The sequence below is a fragment of the Macaca nemestrina genome, assembly GCF_043159975.1.
Source record: "Macaca nemestrina isolate mMacNem1 chromosome 4 unlocalized genomic scaffold, mMacNem.hap1 SUPER_4_unloc_6, whole genome shotgun sequence".
NCBI classification, from domain to species: Eukaryota; Metazoa; Chordata; class Mammalia; order Primates; family Cercopithecidae; genus Macaca; species Macaca nemestrina.
Genome location: NW_027257560.1, coordinates 329,906 through 344,594, shown reverse-complemented (window position 1 = coordinate 344,594; position 14,689 = coordinate 329,906).

Here is a 14,689-nt window from a genome sequence, read left to right as displayed (position 1 = left end):
GTGGTGAAATCCCGTCTCTACTAAAAACACAAAAAGTAGCCGGGTGTGGTGGCATGTGCCTGTAATCCCAGCTACTCAAGAGGCTAGGCAGGAGAATCTCTTGAACCCAGGAGGCAGAGGTTGCAGTGAGCCGAGATTGCACCTTTGCACTCTGGCCTGGGTGACAGAGTGAGACTCGGTCTTAAAAAAAGAAAACAAACCATTACATTGAACACATTTTTGTCAATGAGAAATAAACTTGTTTATTCCGTGCTTTCAGGGTTCGATGAACTCCTGGAAAGCATTTTCTTCATCCTGCTGGTTGTGTAAGTGTTTTCCCTGCAAAAAGTTGTCAAGATGCTTAAAGAAGTGGTAGTTGGTTGGCGAGAGGTCAGATGAATATGGCAGATGAGACAAAACTTCATAGCCCAGTTTATTCAACTTTTGAAGCCCTGGTTGTATGACATGTGGTCATGGGTTGTGGAGAACTGGGCCCTTCATGTTGACCAGTGCCAGCTCCAGGTGCTGCAGTTTTCCATGCATCTCATCGATTAACTTGGCATACTTCTCAGATGTAATGATTTCACTAGGATTCAAAAACTGTAGTGGATTCAAAAACTGCCAGAAGGCTGGCAGCTGACCACCAAACAGTGACCATGACCTTTTTTTGGTACAAGTTTGACTTTGGGAAGTGGTTTGGAGCTTCTTCTTAGTCCAACCAGTGAGCTGGCAGTTGTATGAAATCCACTTTTCATGGCATGTCACAATCTGATCAAGAAATGTTTCATTGTTTCATAGAATAAGAAAAGATGACACTCCAAAGGATGATTTTTAAAATATTTGGTCAGCTCATGAGGCACCCACTTATCAAGATTTTTCAGCTTTCCAATTGGCTTCAAATGCTGGACGACCATAGAATGGTCGACATTCAGTTTTTCGCCAACTTCTCGTGTATCTGTAAGAGGATTGAATTCAGTGGTTGCTCTAAATTGGTCGTTATCAACTTCTGGCCCAGAGCCTGGGGCTGAGGCTGCCATGACCACCCTGTTCTCTTCCTTCTGGGGTCCCCAGGAAGCTCCCAGGACTGAATGATCCCCACAAAATACAGTGGCCAGGATGGGAGGGCTGGAGGTCAACTACTCCCCCGCCCCTGCCACCACAACCAAGAGGCCCCCATGGAGGTAGACCCCCAGATGTGAGTCCCTGTGGGATGCAGACTCCCACGGATATTTCAGGGGATGAGCACTGGTCCTCCTGGCTGACAGGAGCCTGGTGGGCACTGGGTGTGTGGGGCCTGTATAGGTGGGTTGGACAGAACTGGGCCTAACCAGGGAGCCAGAGACTGGTGTGTCTTCCAGATTTCCTATGAGATCCCCTATCTGGTCATAGATGATGGTGATTTCTCTTCAAGTACTGAATCCCTGCAAGGTGTTAGGCACTCCGTTCTTACTAAGTTTATTTTGTTACCTGGTAGAACTTGGCTCATAAACAAGAAAATGGTGAAGAGGAGGACAGGAATCCTCATGGCTGAAGAAAGAAGAAAGTTTGGCTTCATTTCCAGGAGGCAGAGAAAACTTCCGTCTGTGGCTCTCCAGCACCAGTGGAATGTCTCTGTTTGGATAATAAGAGTCTTTCTGTACCTCATTAGGGATATTCATAGATAGAGGTGTTCTATGCATGCAAAATTGCTTTTATGGGAGGACTGACGTGGGTGCACAGTTTTGGCCAGAAAACCTTGTTAAATGGGAATATAAGCTACAAACATTTTGGCAAAAGATGAAATTTTATGAACAAACAACCATTTATATTGTTACAATAAGTTAGACTGTGTTGAGAAACCAGTTGCTTTCGTTAATGATCAGACATTTTTTTAGCGAACACTTCCCAGACTTTACTAGCCCTGCTAAGAATTAATCACCCCACTTGCTCCTGGTCTGAAACCCCAAAGTGCTTTGTTGATGTTACGGTGCTTACTGCCTTGTATGTTAGATTAGTGAATGTATATTTGCCTCTTCCACTACTGTATGAGCTTCTTGCTTGCTAGGACAAGGCTATATTCCTCAGAGCAGAGGAGGGATTTGAATCATGAGGCCATTTATTCTCAAATCCTCTTCACCAAGTGGAACAAAACAGAACAGCGAAAGACCACTGCACATGGAAGCAGGAGGTCTGGATTTGGGTTCTAGATCTCCAGATCTATTACTAACTGGAGGTATGGATAGAGTCAGGAAAATTGTCTTCCTTAGGTGCTTCCTTGATAGCACCTATAAAGGTTGAGATCTATTGGATCTAGATCAGGGGATTCTCAATCATTACTATGCATAAAACAACTGGGAGAGTTGCTTTGCAATATAGATGCGTAGTTCCATCTCATGATATTTTTACTGTTTTTTAAAATTGATCTAGTATTTTTCATTAAATAATGTAAACTTTCTTAGTCTACATCTAATAAAACTCCCACCGGGATACAAATACATGGAATGATATTAGCAGCAGAATCTTTAAATAAAGTATCTATATACAACTATTAACCCAAACCACTTTTTTTCATTCCTTATTATTTCATGCTGTTTGTCACCATTGTCATCATAATCAGGATCATCCTACATTGCTGAACACCCATTATGAACCATATGACATAAACATTTTTCCTACTCGTAAGGAGCATATATTCTCTATATGCATATGAAATTAATGTCTGAACAAAGTGGCTTAAACGAGGCAGAAGTTTATTTCTTTCTCACTTAAATCTATAGTTACACCTATCATGGCTGGTACAGATGCTTGCCAAATTCATTAGGGACGCAGGCCCCTTCCAGCTGTCTGATCTGCTGTACTTTAGAAGAGGCTCCAGTTTGGCTGCTAAATACCCACCTATCATTTTTTAATTCCAGACAGCAGGAAAGAAAATAGCCAAGAGAGAAAAACAAGGGAACATCTACCACTCCTTTTACATTTTTTAACCAACCCCCCCTTTTTTTTTAACTCAATTTGTTGAGCTATGATTACATTTAAAAAGCTGTGCATGTTTAAGGTATGCATCTCAGTGAGTCTGGGGATAAGTATACATCATGAACACCACTACCCTTAAGATTATAGACATATCCTTCACCTCCCAAAGTCCCCCCCATCATCATTATTATTATTATTACTGGTAAGAAATTTTGGTAAGAACACAAAATCCACCCTTTTAGCAAATTTTCAGTATGCAATACAGTATTCTTAGCTATAAGCACTGTGCTGTAAATGAGACCTCCAGAACTTACTTATATGGTATATGTGAAACTTTGTGCTCTAACCACATCTACCCATTTCCCCTGCACCACGGCCCCTGGCAACCACCATTCTACTCTCTGCTTTTGTGAGTTTGTCTATTTTAGATTTCAAATGCAAGTGAAATCATATAGTAATTGTCATTCTGTGGCTGGCCTATTTCATATAACGTAATGCCCTCGAAGTCTACCCATGTTGTCATAAATGACAGGGATTCATTATTATGTAACACTGAATAATATTCCAATGCATATATGTATTACCCATTTATCCTGATACTCTCCCTCCACCTGCCTCCCAACAGGCCCCAGTGTGTGTTGTTCCCCTCTCAGTATCCATGTGTTCTCATTGTTCTGCTTCCACTTGTAAGTGAGAACATGCAGTGTTTGATTTTCTGTTCCCGGGTAAGTTTGCTGAGGATAATGGCTTCCAGCTCCATCTATGTCCCTGCAAAGGACATGATCTCATTCCCTTTTATGGCTGCATAGTATTTCATGGTGTATATGTACCACATTTTCTTTATCCAGTCTATCATTGATGGACATTTGGGTTGATTCCATGTCTTTGCTGTTGTGACTAGTGCTGCAATGAACATGTGTGTGCATGTATCTTTATAACAGAATGATTTATATTCCTTTGGGTATATACAAAGTAATGAGATTGCTGGATCAAGTGATATTTCTGGTTCTAGGTCTTTGAGGAATCACCATACTGTCTTCCACAATGGTTGAACTAATTTACATTCCACCAACAGTGTAAAAGTGTTCCTATATCTCAACAGCCTCATCAGCAGGTAGTTTTATTTAAAATTTTTTTGAGAAACCTTCATACTATTATCCAAAATGGCCATAGTAGTTTGTATTTCCGCCACGAGTATACAAGGGTTATCTTTTATCCACATCCTCACTAATACTTGCTACTCATCTTTTCGATAACAGCTATTCTAAGAGGTGTCAGGTGACATTTCATGGTGGTTTTTATTTGCATCCCCCTGACAATTAGAGATGGTAAGAATTTTGTCATATATTTGTTGGCCATTTGTATCTCTTCTTCTGGGAAACGTTTATTCAGATCTTCGCCTATTTAAAAATAATTTCAACTTTTATTTTAGATTCACTGAATGCATGTGCAGGGTTTTACATTGGCACATTGTGTGATGCTGAGGCTTGGAGTATGAATGATCTTGTAACCCAGGTAGAAAACATATTTCATGGTGTATATGTTTTTCAGGTCTTGGTCCCCACCTTCCCTTCCCCTTCTTGTAGTCCCCAGTATCCATGTTCCCATCTTTACATCCATGTGCAATCAGTGCTTTGTTGTTACTTATAACTAAGAACATATGGTATTTGGTTTTTTCTTCCTGCATTATTTTAGAATAATGGCCTCTAGCTGCATCCATGTTGGTGCAAAGGACATAATTTTTTAAATGGTTGCATAGTATTCCATGGTGTACGTATACTACATTTTCTCTATCCAATGATAGAGAAAATAATTATATTTTCTCTATCCAATGATAGAGGAAATATTCAAGTCTTTGCTATTGCAAATAATGCTATAATAAATATATGAGTACACATGTCTTTATGGTAGAACAATTTATTTTCTTTTGGATACAAGGGTCAGTCCCCATGGCTGCTGTAAAGGGCTAGCGTTGAGTGCCTGCAGCTTTTCCAGGCTCAGGGTGCAAGCTGTCAGTGGATCTATCATTCTGGGGTCTGGAGGATGGTGGCCATCTTCTCAGAGCTCCACTAAGCAGTGCCCCAGTGGGGACTCTGTGGGGGCTGCTACCCCATATTCTCCCTCTGCACTGCTGTAGTAGACATTTGTCATGAGGTCTCCACTCCAGCAGGCTTCTACTGGACATACAGGCTTTTCCATACATCTTTTGAAATCCAGGTGAAGGCTTCTGATATGGTTTGGCTCTGTGTCCCCACCCAAATCTCACCTCAAATTGTACTCCCACAATTCCCACATGTTGTGGGGGGACCCAGTGGGAAATAATTGAATCATGGGGGCAGTTTCTCCCATATCGTTCTCATCGTAGTGAATAAGTCTTATGAGTTCTGATGGTTTGATAAGGCGAAACCAGTTTTGCTTGGCTCTCATTCACTTGCCTGCTGTGATGTACGACAGGCCTTTCGCCTTATGCCTCCTCCCAGCCATGTGGAACTGTAAGTCCAATTAAGCTTCTTTCTTTTGTAAATTGCCCAGTCTCGGGTATGTCTTTATCAGCAGTGCATTCCTGTACTTTGTGCAACTGCAGGTTTAATATCCCATGGAAATTGCCAAGGCTTATGGCTTGCACCCTCAAAGCAGTGATCCAAACTGTGTTTGGGGCCTTCTTAGCCATGGCTGGAGCTGGAGGGGTTGGGAGGTAGAATGCTGCGAGCACTGTCCTGCGCTTGCCTGGGGTGGTGCAGCCCTAGGCCCAGCCCACAAAATCAGTCTTCCCTTATAAGCCTCCAGACCTTTGAAGGGAGGGGCTGCCACCAGCCAAGGTCTCTGAAATGCCTTTCAGGCTCTTCACTGTCTTCTATTAGTATCTGCTTTCCTTTTAGTTATGCAAATGTCTTCAGCCTGCTTGAATTTCAGAGGATACCAATGGCCTTAAAAGTACCATATGACCCCTAACACTTCCTGACTTCACTTCTGTAATATATTTTATTTTTTTACATCATCATGAATATTGAAACTTTTTATATCTATTCACTTTCCATTTGTTTTCAAGTCCAGTTTACTCCCAAATAATTTTAGAATATAGAGTCTCCATAAGACTCTAGTTTGTCTGGTTTCTTGCTGTACCCCATGACTGCGAATGCTTTCTAGTACATACAATATACTCAAAAGTACTTATGAGGCCAGATGCAGTGGCCCACGCCTGTAATCCCAGCACTTTGGGAGGCCGAGATGGGCGGATCACGAGGTCAGGAGATGGAGATCACCCCGGCTAACACGGGTGAAACTCCGTCTCTATTAAAAAAAAATACAAAAAAATAGCCGGACGTGGTATCAGGCGTCTGTAGTCCCAGCTACTTGGGAGGCTGAGGCAGGAGAATGGCGTGAACCCGGGAGGTGGAGCTTGCAGAGAGCCGAGATGGTACCACTGCGCTCTAGTCTGGGCAACAGAGCAAGACTCCATCTCAAAAAAAAAAAAAAAAAAAGTACTTATGAATGAAAAAAGGAATGAATCTTCCTATTTTTCCTTCAAAATAGCCTTAACCCTTTGGTTTCCAAGTTTATGTGGGGTTTTTAGTAGTTGTCTCAAAAATCCAATCAAATTGACCTGGGTGTGTCTCCAGAATGAAGTTTTGATTAGGTTCAGTATCTGTGCAGTCAGGGCATGTCTCTTGGAATGTAGTGCTAATTAGGTTTATTAATTGTTTTTTCCTATATAAGGGGAAGCCAATCAGAGGATGCGTTTTCCCAGAGAAGGAGCATCAGAAGAGTTTAAGACCTTGGGGGAGGAGAGTCTTGCTGCTTGCTTGTGGGACTTGCCTTGGAAGGTAGATAAGTTCACAGCACCCTCCAACTTTTTAATTTTGGTGAGTTATCCGAGCACTGAGAAGTGAACTGGCCTCATTCCCTTACAATGATACTGTTACCAGTAGAAGAGATTCGGGTTACTGGCAGCATATCTGCATGGGTCCATAAGCAACTTCAGTCCTTGCCTCCTCAGAAGAAAGAATTCGACTGAGGAGCATACAGCGGAAAAAGAGACTAAGTTTCAGAGCAGGAGTGGAAGTTTATTTAAAAAGCCTTTAGAACAGAAAGGAAAGGAAAATTCTCTTGGAAGAGACCCAAGTGGATGCCTGAAGGTCCAAGAGAGAAAAGAGAAGGGCCTTTAACCTTGATCCTGGGATGGCCTTGCCTCTTTCCCATGATTCTTTCTTTAGGGAGAGTTTCCGGCATGCACAGTGCTTTCCTTACCCTTTGGAATTGAGCATGCACGGTGTGTTTAGGGAGTTATACGCATGTCCATCTGAGGCTTTCTTTCCTTTTCCAGTGGAGTGTGTCCCCGGAAGATTATACTTTGCCATTTTTGTCTCTTAACATGAATGCCCAAGAAGTTGCTTCTTCCTGGGGTCTGCATTTAATTAACGTTTTTGATGTTAACAGGTGTAGACCACCATGAAATGGCCTCTCTCTGGCGCTGCCTAATTATCGTTTTTAGAGAGGCAAAGTGATCATTAACAGGCCATCACCTGACATTTCTGGTGGGTAGGGGAAGAGCCCTCTCCTGCCCTGCTCCTGCTCTTCTACCTGTAACAAGACAAGCCTTGAATATCATTAGACATGTGTCGATCAAGGCAGCATCTCATTAGTAAATTTTGCTGTGTGAATTGTTACTTCACATTCTCATATTCTGTGTTCACTATTTGTGTGCCTTTTCCATTTTTGTTTTGACCATATCTCATTATTTTAACTGCCTTCTCCAAGATTCTAGATCTGCATTGACCAATAGAGTAACTACTAGTCACATGTGGCTATAAACTGTAAATTAATTACAATTAAATAACTAAATGGCATGTCTTTAGTAGTAATAGCCAAATTGGTGGCCAAATTAGAAATTCTGTAACTACATATGTGTGGTAGTTACTGCATTGGATAATGTAGATGCAGAGAATTTCTTTCATCACAGAAAATCATGTTGGGCATGTTGGCTGCCACTTATTATTTTTTTTTTATTTTTTATTTCTTTGAGACAGAGTTTTGCTCTTGTTGCCCAGGCTGGAGTGCAATGGCGTGATCTCAGCTCACTGCAACCTCCACCTCCCAGGTTCAAGCGATTGTCCTGCCTAAGCCTCCCTAGTAGCTGGGATTACAGGCATGTGCCACCACGCCCGCCTGGTTTTTTTTTTTTTTCTTTCTTTCTATTTTTAGTAGAGACGGGGTTTCTCCATGTTGGTCAGGCTGATCTCAAACTCCTGACCTCAGGTGATCCGCCTGCCTCCGCCTCCCAAAGTGCTGGAATTACAGGTATGAGCCACTGTGCCCGGCCTTATTTTTAAATTCTATTTGTGTGCTTTATAGTTAAATTATATTCTGCTTCTCTATATTCATTTCGTTTCACAGAATTTCTGAGGCAATTTTAAAATTTCATTCATCTACCTTCTTGGGGAAAGTACTTAGATCATTTTTTAAAAATAATATACAGCAAATAATTTTTCCACGGATATTGTTTTAGCTTTATTGTGTTGGTACTTTTACATACTATATTCAGATATTACTATTTTTCATAACTTACTTTAAAAATTGTGTCAGGTTTATTTAATAGAGATTTCTCCCTTGATTTTCAGAGATCAGATTGTGTCTTCCATTGCTGTTATTTTAGTTTAATTTTATTTTGTTATATGTGAATATGTTGCATATTCCTTTTTTAAAAATGTGAGATTTTTTCTCTCTCTTGTTATACAAACTTTGTATGCAGTGTTCATTATGCACTTTAAAAATAAATATTTTGTTTCAGGGCATGGTGCTTTCACACATGCAACCTTAGAATAATTTTAAATGCCATTCCACTTTCACCATTCCTGAACTGCTTTGAATATATTGGATATTGGAGGCCATGGGAGGTTTTGAATTGCAATCCAGTCAAGATAATAGGATTTTCCATTTATAGTGTAATCCGATATATATTCGTTTTGATTTCATACTTTTAAAAAATCTATTCTCTTTTACTCTGTGGTAATCTTTTCTTTTCTATTTGTGCATTGCTAGAATGTCAGCTGCTGTTTACCTAGCACCTGAGATGTTACTCAACACTGTATAGTGCTGGTGTTGAGAATTGAGAGAATCTACTAAATGATAGCACTTTTCGTGACCACAATTCTGAATTAAAAGGAAGGGAAAAGACAGGCAAAAGAATATAGACATCAGCTATTTGTACTGAAGATCTGTTGGAGAACATGGTTTTGGTGTCCAGGAACCTGAGACCTAACACTGCATTCCTAATACTTCACTAAGGTGTGCCTAAATAGCCCTGAAAGGGCTAGGAAGTCACAAGTCAGCCTCTTAATTGTTATGGGTGTCCTTAAAATATTAAGGTAATATTGAGGATGCAGAATGGCTCCTTCCTCATGTCTTTTTAAGAGATCTGGGCCGGGCGCTGTGGCTCACGCCTGTAATCCCAGCACTTTGAGAGGCTGAGGTGGGTGGATCACCTGAGGTCAGGAGTTCCAGACCAGCCTGACCAAAATGGAGAAACCCCATCTCGACTGAAAATACAAAATTAGCCAAGCGTGGTGGCGCATGCCTGTCATCCTAGCTACTTGGAAGGCTGAGGCAGGAGAATAGCTTGAACCTGGGAGGTGGAGGTGGCAGTGAGCTGAGATTTCACCATTGCACTCCAGCCTGGGCAACAAAAGCGAAACTCTGTCAAAAAACAAAAAAGGAGAGAGAGAGAGAGAGATCTGGAGGGAGATACTAAGCTGTGCAGCCTCTCATCTTGCAGTCACCAAATACGTAAGTTGTTATTCCTGCTCTGGTGAGAAGTTTGTCAATACATTTTTTCCATGAATTAATGAAAATTTTAGACCCATAACATAAGTTTGAAAAAATTTATCCTAAAGATTGCTTGTGTATGTATGTGTTTTGAAATATATTTCATCTCTATATCTTGAAATAGTTTTTATAGATTCCACACAAGACTCCTTTAGGAAATAAGTGCACTTTAATATTCTTATAATATTTGTCCTTTTTTGTCCCTGGGACAGTCTCTATATGACCATTTAAATTACTTTTAGTTCATGTTTGGATTATAATCACACACAAATATTCTCTAAAGTCCAAATCTTATTTTGATATTCAAGGAAGAGTTTACATGGTAATAATATTAAGGGTTACAGCTGGTTTCACTGAAGCTTTGTAGGCATTCTCTAAAACCTTATTTTTTTGAAGGAATATCTTTTCTGCTTGAATTATAGACAACATAATACATGTACTGTCAGGTACATTCATGGAAGGGACAGGCAGATGGAGTCGTATGTTACTGGAGTCTTGATGAACAGATGTAGGAAATAGTCCAAGGAATAAGAAAAAAGTTGATACTGGAAAGTGCTTGTTGAAGTCTGTAAATGTGTATTAAAATGTGGCAGTAAAAATAGACACAGTGAAGTTTGGGAACTGGGGTCTTAATCCTGGAGTCCCCAGAATCATAGAGAACCTTGGTTAGGGGAGTAATTTTGTAAAAAAGCAAGAAGAGGCAGTGACAAGGCAGAATATAATTAAAAGTATTGCTGTGTCATTTTCTAATTTTGTAATTTTGTCATATTTTTCAAACTTTGTTGATCATTTATTAAACTAGTAAATAAACTATAATCAGCAGGGTTATTATAAGGGTTAAATAAGGAAATTTATGTATATCTGTAAGCACAATGTCACAATTAATACAAAGTTACCCTTTTCATTTTTCCTGGACTTCATGTACAAATGGGTCAGTTAATTTTTTATGACACATAATTATCAGTGGTACATAAAATATATTTAATTATTTTTATATTTTTAGCAGGGAAATAATACATGCATGTTTTCTGCCATCTCAAACACATGCGTTCATATAAACATACCCATCTATATACCTACATATCTATGTATGAATATACACATGGACATCAGTATTTCTCAGCAAATATGTATCATGATAATCAGAGAAATTGCAACTAACGGAGACTAATATGAACCATGATTGCAGGAATTTTAGATACTACCTTAGTAGAATATCAGACTGAGCTGCTAAATTTCTCTCAGCCCTAAGTCATTTTGTATTTTCTGAGCATCGTAGAGGATTGTGACTGTATACACAGGACAGAAACACCATGACCCAGGGTACTGCTGTGAATTTCTGATGCAGGGGATTTTAAGGGCCACATCAGCAGGATGCAAGTGTTGACCCTCCAAGTGAAATAAATTCCTGAATGGATTATCCCCATTATAAAACACATTTTTTTTTTTTTTGTTTTGTTTTTTTGTGATACAGAGTCTTGCTCTGTCGCCCTGGCTGGAGTGCAGGGTTAGGATCTCGGCTCACTGTAATTGTCTCCTGGGTTCAAGCAATTCTCCTGCTTCACACTTCTGAGTAGCTGGGATTACAGGCAAGCACCACCATGCCCAGCTAATTTGTGTATTTTTAGTAGAAATGGGGTTTCACCATTTCGGCCAGGCTGGTCTCAAACTCCTAACCTCAGCTGATCCACCTGCCTTGGCCTCCCAAAGTGCTGGAATTACAGGTGAGAGCAACCGCACTTGACCCTAAAACAGATTCTTACTTGATTGATTTCCGAGTTCCAAGGGGAAATACAAAAGTCGAAATTGAGAGAAAGTAAAAGTGGAGTAAGGCTTCAGAAGGCTGTGATTGGTGTTGGAGAAACATTGCTAGGGCATAAAGCTGAGATAATACATTCTGAGAAATCCCACAGTGTTTATCTACAGGTAGAAATCATATTCCACATGTGGGCAGAGTCAGGGATCCCTGTGTTTTAAAATCAGTGAGGGAATTGAATATCTGGACTTGTGTGAATTAACATACAAAACTCAGTGCTTTTGATGTTCTCATTCACAAGATATCTGTGTTCCTTCTTTGTCAGAAACCATCGTCATAGGCTTCCTAATTTTGACCATGGGAAAAGAGGAGAGGCCTGTGTGTGTTTGTGTCTGTTGGTCAGGCTGTGGTGCAGGTGTAACCAAGGCTTAGGACAGTGGCCACACATTTGCCTTAGTTTAGGTAAAACAATGCCAGGGAAGAATTGTGTACGTATGAAACAGTGTGTGTATGCTTGCATGTGTGTGTGTGTGTGCGTGCGTGCGCACAGGCGAGAGCACACGAGCACTAGTAAGCACGCCCGCGTGAGTGTGTCTCTGTGTGTGTTTATGTCTGTGTGTGTGTGTGTTTGTGCTGGGATGTACTTCCACGTATGTGCGTTTGGCAGATACCATCATCCTTTCGGCGACTGAAGGACAGGAAGTCGGAAGTGCGCTTTCTGACTTGAGTACAGTCAAGGAAGTACAGTAATTAACACAGCGTATTTGCTTCCTTAATAACAATGGAGGGATCCGAGGAATCCAATAGACATTGCAGCCTCTTGATTTTTTCCATGTTCAGCCTCTTGATTCTATATCCGAGTGAAATGACTTGCCAGTGCGGAACAAGATAAGTCTTTGCAGGAAGTGCTCTGGTGGGAGCTAGATACCCAAATCATAAAGCATCGAGTGTTGGAAACATGCACTGAAGTTAGACGAAATACTCAGTGCACAATTTAGACGGTGAAAGTCTTTCGGGTAATCATGTGATCATCGAGAGGCTGATTGATGACATTCCCCGAATTTATGATTGCAAGAAGAGAGAAATACTCATGACATTCTATTTCCGGTGGTTGGGGACGTACGAAGGCAATTGAAGAAATCATGAAATCAAGAAACTTGAGTAATCGGAAGCTATGCCAACTAAAACCTTCGGTTCCTTTAACAAAGGATGAAAATAAAAACCACGTATCACACAGCATGGGAGATGACGTTTTCATATGTATGTGATAATGGATCAACATTTGAGAGAGATGCAATAAAAAGTTGTAAATTTGACAAAAGCAAACAATTAGAATTAAACACTGGAAAAGCCTGGGTGACGGGAGTGGGGCGCCCTGTCTCAAGAAGAAACAGAGAGATTTAAAAGCAGGGAGTGGAACAGAGGTTTGTACACCATTGTTACTACTGGCCCTTGTTTCAGGAGGAAAAGGCGAAAAGAAGGCTTTTATCTCATGGATTCTTGCATGGATTGTTCAGGATCTGCGATGTTGCCTCCGTTTCCAGTTAGGCATTGTGTGGTGGACTGGCAGTTCCCACATTTGGTGGAAAATGTCATGCTGATGAACAAAGACATGATCCCCAAAATAGGAGGGGCAGAATTTGGGTGTGTCTTCAGGTCCTTTGGCTTACCAGGAATGAAGATCCTGGCTCCAGGGATTTTGTCCAAATGTATTAGAGAGTGAGAAACGGGGCAGATTTTAGGCCCGGCGCCAAGGCCTCGGCGAGGTGTAAAGAAACACACTGGCCTCAGGGCCCATGAAATCAGGATGATTTTAGGGAGGATGGTGGAATGAGAGGACTGTGACCTTTGGCCCCGTTTCTTTCCATTGTCTTTTCATGGGTCAGGTGTGTTGAATCAGAAGGCTTCCCGGGCACAATGAAATGAGTCCTGGGGGAGGAAAGAAGCGCTGCGTAGAGAGTTGCTCCACAGGGAGAAAGGAGCCACCATTTTCAGGAGAATGATCCCCAGAAGCATGAGCAGTCCAGATGCCGTGGCTTCACACAAGACGCTGGTGGGTGTTATGTCTGAAGCGGGGACCTGGGCGTCGGTGTTCTTTCATGCTCATAACTGATTTTCAGGTGAGCCCAATGGATCACCTGACTGCCAGTCATGCTCATCACACTGTACTTTGCACACACGTCACACAGAGACACTGTTAATACGCGCATTTGTGTGCTTGAGCAGGGTTGCACCCAAGATTCTGTGGTTGTATGGAGCCCTGAGTTATGCCCTGGACATCTTTCCTCTCGGGTTGGTCAACTTGGATCGCTGTACCGAACGAGAAACGGAGCCTGAAATCCAATCAGCGAATACACAAAAGGAAGGGGCCATTTCCCACAATCATTTCCAGTGCAACACCACCTCGGATGAACAAGTCTCACTGCAGGTCAGGGACTGTGCTTCAGAGATGCACCTTTCGCAGCTGGACGATTGACCCGGAATCTCCCAGACGCCATTTTGATGCACACCAAATGCGATTTATTTCAGTGCTTGCTGATTTTATTTTAGTTGGATACACGCACGCTCCTGTGTTTGATTTCCTTTATTATCAATACGACTTACTTCCAAATGACTTACATACCAGTGGGATGATTTTCTGCTTCAATTCATTGGAAATGGACACCATTCAATAGGCAAGTGTGTCTGTCTGTCTGTCTCCAGCATTCTGTGGGTTCCACCAAGGGCACAAGTCCTAGGGCGCCTGACGTCCATTCAACAAGTAATGTAAAAACGGCGAGGCAGGTTCAAAAGAAGAACACCCTTCCTCTCTTCAAATGCGTTCCAGTTTCCGCTACTCAAGGTAGCGAGAAGGATCCACAGAAGTCCCACGTTCGCAAAATTTCAACTTCTGGTGCTCACCAACAACTGAAGAATGAAACACACCCCAAGAGAAAATAGTCAACCCCGTCCCCTGCAATAACCTCACGCGCAACCCTACACCGCAATATGTCATATTCAGAAGTTCACACTGAATGACATCTACCGTGAACACAAACACACAGACAATCCCTCCACAGGTTCAGAAGACTCACGACTGCAAAACTCGATGTTTCCCATGTCTGGGCTCATCCTGAAACGCAGCCATCACTATCCAGTTTTCCCTCTTGTGTAGACAGACACCTGGGCTCCTCATTACTT